The sequence below is a fragment of the Myotis davidii genome, unplaced genomic scaffold (genome assembly GCF_000327345.1).
Source record: "Myotis davidii unplaced genomic scaffold, ASM32734v1 scaffold62, whole genome shotgun sequence".
NCBI lineage: Eukaryota > Metazoa > Chordata > Mammalia > Chiroptera > Vespertilionidae > Myotis > Myotis davidii.
The window spans coordinates 2,674,043-2,682,383 of record NW_006295180.1 but is presented as its reverse complement, the minus strand read 5'-3'; positions in this window follow the sequence as shown (position 1 = coordinate 2,682,383).

Genomic DNA, 8,341 nt, shown 5'->3' with positions numbered 1-8,341 from the left:
TGGGAATGTTGCCTCCTCTTCTATTTTGTGGAACAGTCTGTATAGAGTGGGTATTATTTCTTCATGTTTGGTAGAATACACCAGGGAAACCGTTTGGGCCTAGAGTTTTCTTTTTGAGAAGGTTTTAAACTATATATGCAATGTCCTTAATAGATAAAGAGCATTCAGGGTATCTATTTCTTCTTGACTAAGCTTTGATAGTTTAGGTCTTTCAAAACATTTTTCCATTTCATTTAACTTTAAATTTATTGTCATAAAATTCTTTATAATGTACCCTTACTATCTTTTTAGTGACTGGGAATTTATAGTTATATGTCCTACACTGATGTCACTTCTTCCATTCATAATATTGGTAATTTGTATGTGCTCTTTTTTCTTAATCAGTCTGGCAGGAGGTTTATCAATTTAATTGATCTTCTCAAAGAACCAGCTTTTAATTTCATTGATTTTCTATATTATTTTTCTGTTTCTTATTTCATTGATTTCTACTCTTATCTTTATTCTTTCCTTTCTTTAGCATCGTATAGTTTATATTGTTCTTCTTTTCTAGATTATAGAGTGGAAACTACTCAGAGACTTTTCTTCTTTACTAATATATGCATTTAGTACTATAAATTTCCCCCTAAGTATGATTGTAACAGCATCCCACAAATTTTAGTATGTTGTGTTTTCATATTCACTCAGTTCAAAATACTTTCTAATTTCCCTTTGATTTCTTTATTGACCCATCAGTTATTAAGAAGTGGGTTATTTGATTTTCAAATACTTGAGGAATTTTGCAGAGATTCTCCTGTTTTTTTATTTTATTTTTTTAATCCTCACCTGAAGATATGTTTTTATTGATTTTAGGGAGAGAGATAAAGAGAAATATCAATGTGAGAGAGAAACATAAATTGGTTGCCTGCCATACGCCCCTCATAGCGGATCGAACCTGTGACCCGGTTATGTACCCTGACCAGGAATGGAAACAGCAACTGGGTACAGGATGAGGTTCCAACCAACTGAGCCACCCAGCCAGGGCCTGTTTTTGATTTTTAATTTAATTCCATTGTGGTTAGGTAATATACTTCTTATGATTTGAATTCTTTTGAAGCTATTGAGAATTGTTTAATAGTTTATCTTATTAAATGCTCCAGGTATTCTTAAAGTATATCCTGCTGTTATCAGGGGAGGATTTGATACACACTGATTCTATCATTTAAGTGTTCTGTATCCTTACTGATTTTGTCTACTTGTTCTATCATTTTTTTCTCCACCTTTGTTGAAGTATAATTTTCAAATAAAATTGTATATATTTAAAGTGTGCAGTGTGTCTCAAACTAGACCTTCCATTGTGGTCTTTTTTTATAACTTCCATGCCTCTAGCTTTTTAATGTAAGAAATAGTGTTATAATATCTGTATTAATGTCCTTGTCTGGTAATTTTATCATCTGTGTCTGTTCTGAGTCAGTTTCAATTGATCAAGTTTTCTTCTAATTATGGGTAATATTTTCTTACATCTTTAAATGCCTGGTAATTTTTTATTGGATGCCAGACTTTGTGAAGTTTACGTTTTTGGGTGTTGAATATAATTGTACTAGAGGCCCGGTGCACAAAAATTTGTGCACTCAGGGGGGTCCCTCAGCCCGGCCTGTGCCCTCTCGCAGTCTGGGACCCCTCGGGGGATGACCACCTGCTGGCTTAGGCCTGCTCCCCGGGGGATTGGGCCTACGCTGGCAGTTAGACATCCCCCTGGCAGCCCGGGAGCCCTTGGGGGATGTCCACTTGTCAGCGGGGAGCAGGCCTAAGCTGCAATCAGACATCCTGGGCGCTGCTGAGGAAGCGGGAGAGGCTCCCACCACCCCTGCTGTACTGGCAGCCGTCAGCCTGGCTTGTGGCTGAGCGCACTGACCACCAGGGAGCAGCTCCTGCATTGAGCATCTTCCCCCTGGTGGTCAGTGTGTGTCATAGTGACCAGTCATTCCCAGTCGTTCTGCTGTTAGGGTCAATGTACATATTACCCTTTTATTATATAGGAGTGCCTGGCCAGCCTGGGTGAGGGGCTGATGGCTATTTGCGGGCTGGACATGGCCCCCAGCCACCCAATCTCCCACTGGAGACTGGCTGGAAGCAGGGATCTGGGATTTACTTATCTTCTATAATTGAAACTTTGTTGCCATGAGCAGAGGCCACAGTGGGCTCAGGGCAGGGGGGAGGCTTGGCTTCCTCCATCACCCGGGCAACCAAGCCTCCTGCTTGCTCCAGCTCCGGGGCTGCCGGCCGCCATCTTGGTTGGGTTAATTTGCATATAGTCGCTCTGATTGGCTGGTGGGCATTTTTCGGGCATAGCAAAGGTACAGTCAGTTAGTATCTTTGTCTTTTATTAGTGGAGATATCTGTAAATATTTGTGAGCCTTGCTCTGAAATGCTGTTCAGTTACTTGGAAACAGCTTGATCCTTTTGGGTCTCGCTTTTAAGATTTGCTAGGCGGAACCAGAAACATGTTTATTTCAGGGCTGATTATTCCTCACTACTGAGGCAAGGCCCTTCTGAGTGAGTACTCTACCTGGTGCTCCATGAACTACAAGGCTTCCCAGTCTGGATGGTGGGAAAGGCACTAACCCACTGGACAGAGTTCTCTCTGATCCTTTGGGTGATTCTTTCCCCAACTTCAGGTTGTTTCCTGACCTGCATGCACTGACCAGTGCTCTGCTGAGGGGGGATCCTCTGCGTGTCTAGGTCTCGCCAATACTCTGCCCATGAACTCCAGCCATCATCTCCCTGATCTCTCAGTTCCTTCTCCTCAGCTCAGGGAGTCTACCAGGCTCCACATGGCGTCGCTGGAGGCCGAGAACTAGAGGAGTCACGGGCATGCCTCATTGTTTCCCGTTCATGGAATCAGTCTTTTGTTGCCTGATATCCAGTGTCCTGAAAACCATTGTTTCACAGATTTTCTCCCGTTTTTTTTGTTGTTGCTGTTAATTCCAAGAATTTCAACAAAACATTTTGTCAGGAAAAAATTTAAAAAGGAATTTACTCAGGTCTGCATTTGAAAAGGGCAACCTGAGAAATGTTTGGATGTGGAGACACTGTTTCCTGGAGTGGTGAGAGAAGGGACTGTGGAGGAAGCAGCATTTGAGCTGAGGAGTAAAGGATTTTTGTAGAAAAGAGGGTATTTTTGACAAAAGAAGCAGCACCCACTAAACCATTAAGGAAATGCTATGTGTATATGGAAGGGGAGCTGGCCTGCGCAGCTGTGTGGGTGTCATGAGAGAGAAGGCTGCAGAGCAGTGAAGGTCACATGTAGAAGGCCAGTGGAGCTTGGACCAAGTGTGGGCAGAGGAGAGGTGACTCAGATCAGAGACCTGGAAACGGAAGAGACTTGGAGGCAGGAGAGCCTCTTTGGAGGTGCTAGGAAGACCTTGCAAGGGAGGAAGAGAAGAATTTGGGCAGCTGAGAGAATACAAGAGGTCACAGCTAACTTGGGCCCCGGGTTTGAACATCTTGGATATGGAGGAAGCAAGTATGGAGCAGGTTTGAGAACTTGCCATTTTCAATTGCAGGTAGGCTGAGTTTGAAGTGACCAAGATCTGCGTATGATGGCAATGTCCAGAAGCAGTTACAGGTTGTGTGTCATGTACCATAAAAATACAAAGCTACGATGTTAGAGATACTGTGAAAAACAAACTCTAGGATATCCAATCGAATCCTGAATAAAGTACATAAAGATAATTACCTCCACCTGAGGTTTAATTTTTGCCAGTCTTCCAGCAGAAACTCAGTTCGGTGTGTAATTCTCAATGGCACCAGCAGAGGGCAACAAAAGTAGGTGGTTGGGATGTTCCTCTCACTAAGCTAAGGGAACTTCAGTCCTAAGGGGCACTTAGGATTTGGCCTCCACCAAAGACAGCAGGTATTTCCAGATGATGGGGAAGAGAAGACTGGGCCCGGCTGGCCAGGTAAACCACAGGTCCATCTTCTTGCAGTTGGAAATGCTGAGCAAAGCAACAGGGATGTCTATTACCTAAGTAAAAAGAATAAGAACTAAATTTATTGAGTGCCCTACTGTCCAAGAGCTGTGTGCATATTATGCCGTTTAATTGTCCTAACAATTCAAAGAAGTAGTATTTTTACCACCCACATTTTATAGGAAATGGGTTCCAGTGGCTACAACTTGTCAATGTTGAGTCCACATACTTAATCATTACTTTCTGTTACCTCCCTGTGAAGTGGTATTGTTATTGGAGTGAGTGTAGATGTGTGTGCAGGGCTGCTCTTTTTTAGTTTGGTTAGATGGAGAACTTACAGATGTTTTGATCTATTAAACCAAACTCTGTAAGGCAGAAACAAGATGCTGTGCTTGGCTGGCGCAGAGTACTTGAAGTGTGGCCCTCTGCCTGGTGCTGGTCCAGGAACTAGTTATGGGTCTGCAACGGTCAAGTACAGGAATTCAGAGCAAGCATTAGATACCTACGGCAGTGTGACAGTCATTCCATGCGTGTTGAACCTAGTAATAATAACTGTGGGCTTGTATGTTGTCTCTTTTATTTCATTTTTCTAGTAATTCATATTATATTTGAGAGAAGGTAAGTCTGCAGCAGATTAGAATTAAAAAATAAAAAGCTGGGGATTTTGCCATAAGATTGCTTGAGAAGCACTGCAGTCGAGTTCATGACACGTACGTAAAGGTCTGTAGGCTGTTAGATATGTTCCTTTTAAAGAGCAAATGAACATCCAAGATAGCTATTAAAACACAGAGGAGCCACCCCTTTAAATCCTCCAACAGCGCCACTGATGAGCATGATTAAAATATAGTGAAGAGGGAGGAGGTGGTAGGGTAAGTGGGAGGTGGGAGGAGAGGAAATGGGAGGAGGAGAAGGAACGGAGAAAAGGATGGAGAAACTTGGTAAGACTTAAGAAACAGGATCCTCTTCGCTTCTTAGCCTTGGGCCAAATCACTGCACTGAGGGTAGGAAAAGCAGGGAGTATGAAGAAAGGAGGGGCGTGTGGAATAATCTTGTGTGAAACCTGCGCTTATGTAGATGCATCTTTTGCATGTACATTTGATCCAGCAAAGGATCCTGAGATCACGTGGTAAACCAGGCTTCCACACTGATCTATTCCTCATCACTCACCATGAAAAATGCCTGATTTTCAGCTGAAAAACGAGCCCTTGCCCTCACTCCAGATTTGACATCAAAGAGTCGCTAGTTAGGAACAAAGGGGGAAAGTTCTAAGAGAAGTGGCATCATTACTCGGAGAAAAACAAAAATGGAAAAGAGAACTTTTCAAGGCATAAGTAAAACTTAAAAATGGGGAGGGGGGAGTTTGTTAGAGTAAAAGAGAAAAAAAATGAAACATTTTTGTTCACTTGCAGTTTTTTTCCTTCTCTGGGGGAATGCTGAGCTCTGTCTTGATTCAGGAGTACCTGCTTAGCACAAACTCAGGGTAGATGTCCACACAATATGATTTGCCAGTAAGTTTTCCCCAGTTCCCCCCAAATCTTTCCTCCTCTGCCCTGCTCTGCATTGAAAAGTGATGTCTTTGGCTTAAGACTCTTTGCTGTTAGAAAGGAGCATTCTCCTTTCTAATAGTAAAGAGCCCGGGAAAGAGCAGCACATTCAACCAAATCGATCATTTGTGTACTGGTATGTAAGAGCTTGTCAGATTCTCCCCAGAAATCATATGATAGAATTCGATAGAAATGGCTGGGGGGGGGGGGGGGGGGGACTGGAAGCATTCATTCTTCTTCAACAAACATTTTTTAATCCTCACCCGAGGATATGTTTATTGATTTGAGAGAGAGAGGAAAGGGGAGAGAGAAAGAGAGAGAGGAGAGAGAGAAACATCCATGTGAGAGAAACATCGAACAGTTGCCTCCTATACACATCTGATCAGAGATTGAACCCACAACCTAGGTGTGTGCCCTGACTGGGAATCAAGCCCACAACCTTTTGGTGTATGAAACGACACTTCCACCAACTGAACCAGCCAGCCAGCAGCTTCAATGAACATTTGAGTCCCCACTATGTGCCAAGCACTGGGAATACTTGTCCTTGCCCCGAAGGAGCTTATATTATAATTTACTGAGAGAGACACAGATGAATCCAGAAAACCACACACATATCTGGTGCTTTAATGCATATACTAGATCAGTGGTTCTCAACCTTCTGGCCCTTTAAATACAGTTCCTCATGTTGTGACCTAACCATAAAATTATTTTCGTTGCTACTTCATAACTGTAATGTTGCTACTGTTATGAATTGTAATGTAAATATCTGATATGCAGGATGGTCTTAGGCGATCCCTGTGAAAGGGTCATTCGACCGCCAAAGGGGTCGCGACCCACAGGTTGAGAACCGCTGTACTAGGTGGTGTATAGCAGCAATTGCCAACCTTTCGGACCACTGGTTGGTGACCGCTGGTGTATAGGGGTCAGAGGAGAATTCATTCACACTGGGAGGGATCATAACAAGTGAAGAAATGGGGGATTTGCTGTAAGAGCAGTGGGAAGGCATTGGGGGGTAACGCCTAGAGGTGGCACAACTGGGATAGAAATGGGAGCCTGAGCTGATGTTCACCAGTCTTGGGGTAGCTCAGGAGGATGTCAGGCTGTTTTGGTTCCATGTGGGCCTATTAAGACTGATTAAGGATGGTGTACTTTGGAAAATCTCATTTGACTTCCATCTCTCTGTAATTCAGCTCAGAAACAATTCTTAATTCAAACCAGGTTTGGCTCTCTCCAAATCAGTAATTGTCATTTTCATGACACAACAGTCTCTGGCAACAGGGCACAGACACATTTTGGCTTCTCAGTTTGTTAGTTAGACAGATAACTCTTCAATGCTTCACTTGTCTCTTCTGTAAAATGGGGATAAAGAACCTCCCTCATTGGGCTATCATGAGGTTTAAATCTATGAACTGTAATTAATTATGTGTGAGGTCACACCCAGTAGTTTGGTCAACTGAGTGTCTGTGGGGGGAACCTCTTCTCTTACTCTGTGAATACAGTTTCAGGGTTTGGGAAGAGGGGGTTGGGGTGAAGGAGTAGCGTGTGGACACCTGAAGGAATTCTCAGAGGGGTTGGAGCCACTGACAGGGCCAGAGATGTTCCCTAGATTAGAAGCTGACACTGAAGAAGAGACTTGGCCCAGTTGGGTGGCTCAATTGGTTGAGTATTGTCCCGTTCGCCAAAAAAAAAAAAAAAAAAAAAAAGAAGAAGAAGAAGAAGAAGGTTGTGAGTTCAATTTCCAGTTAGGGTACATACCTGGGTTTCGGGTTTAATCCTGTGTAGGGACGCATTCAGGAGGCAACCGAAGATGTTTCTCTCACACATTGATGTCTCTCTCTCTCTCTCCCTCTCCCCTCTCCTTCTCCCCCCTCCCGCTTCTCTCCCTTCCTTCCTCCCTCTCCCTTCTCTTTAAAATAAATAAGAAATATCCTCAAGTGAGGACTAAAAGAAGAAGAGACTTTGATACAAGGACAAGCTTTTAACAGGAAAAGAAGTGACTTTCTGCTGGCCGTGTAATGAGCCGAAGTCTGGCCACAGGACACAACTTTCTGTTGAGGACACACTCTAGACTTTTAACTTTCAGCTAATGTTACTGCGTTCCTACTGAGTTCCGGGCACTTTTCTAAGTGCTTAGGGTATGTCCATGTACATAAATCAATAGATAAATAAATAATATATTTTTTAAAAATACCTGTCCTTACGGAGCATTCATTCTAGTGGAGGTAAATGTACAATAAACAATATATATAGTTAATATATTATTTAACATATTATTAAATAATAAATTATATAAATAATAAGTGAATCATTTTTTTAAAAGAAGAACACTTAGATGAGGGTATTGGGGTAAGACGGAGACTGCATGACTGTTTACTTGAAGAATGACAAGGAGGCCAGTGTGTGTGGAGCAGAGTGACAGTGGGGCAGGGGCAGCGCGGTAATGGCAGTAGTCGGAAAGGTTAGTGGGGAGATGGTGGGGCCACACTGGTGACAGTGAGAGCTCTGGCCTTTTCTCTGAGTGAAAGGGGGAGTGCCGAGCAGAGGAATGACACACTCTGACTCACTTGTCGCTTTGTGGACAACAGACTTCAGAGGCACATGGGTAGACACTCAGATACCTGTCTGGAAGGTATTACTTTGCAGAAATTCAAGCAAGGGGTTGTATTAACCATGTTTCTAGCTTCAGTAAATGTGATGTTTTAAAATCTCCCCTACACACCCCATTCTGGACAACCCGAATATGCCTGAGTCACCGTGTGTCTCCTGTCTCCCTCACTGCCCCCTCCTCAGGAGGACTCCTCCTCCTGGGCGTGTGCTGTTCAAATACAAGCCCACCAATCTAGAGCCCGC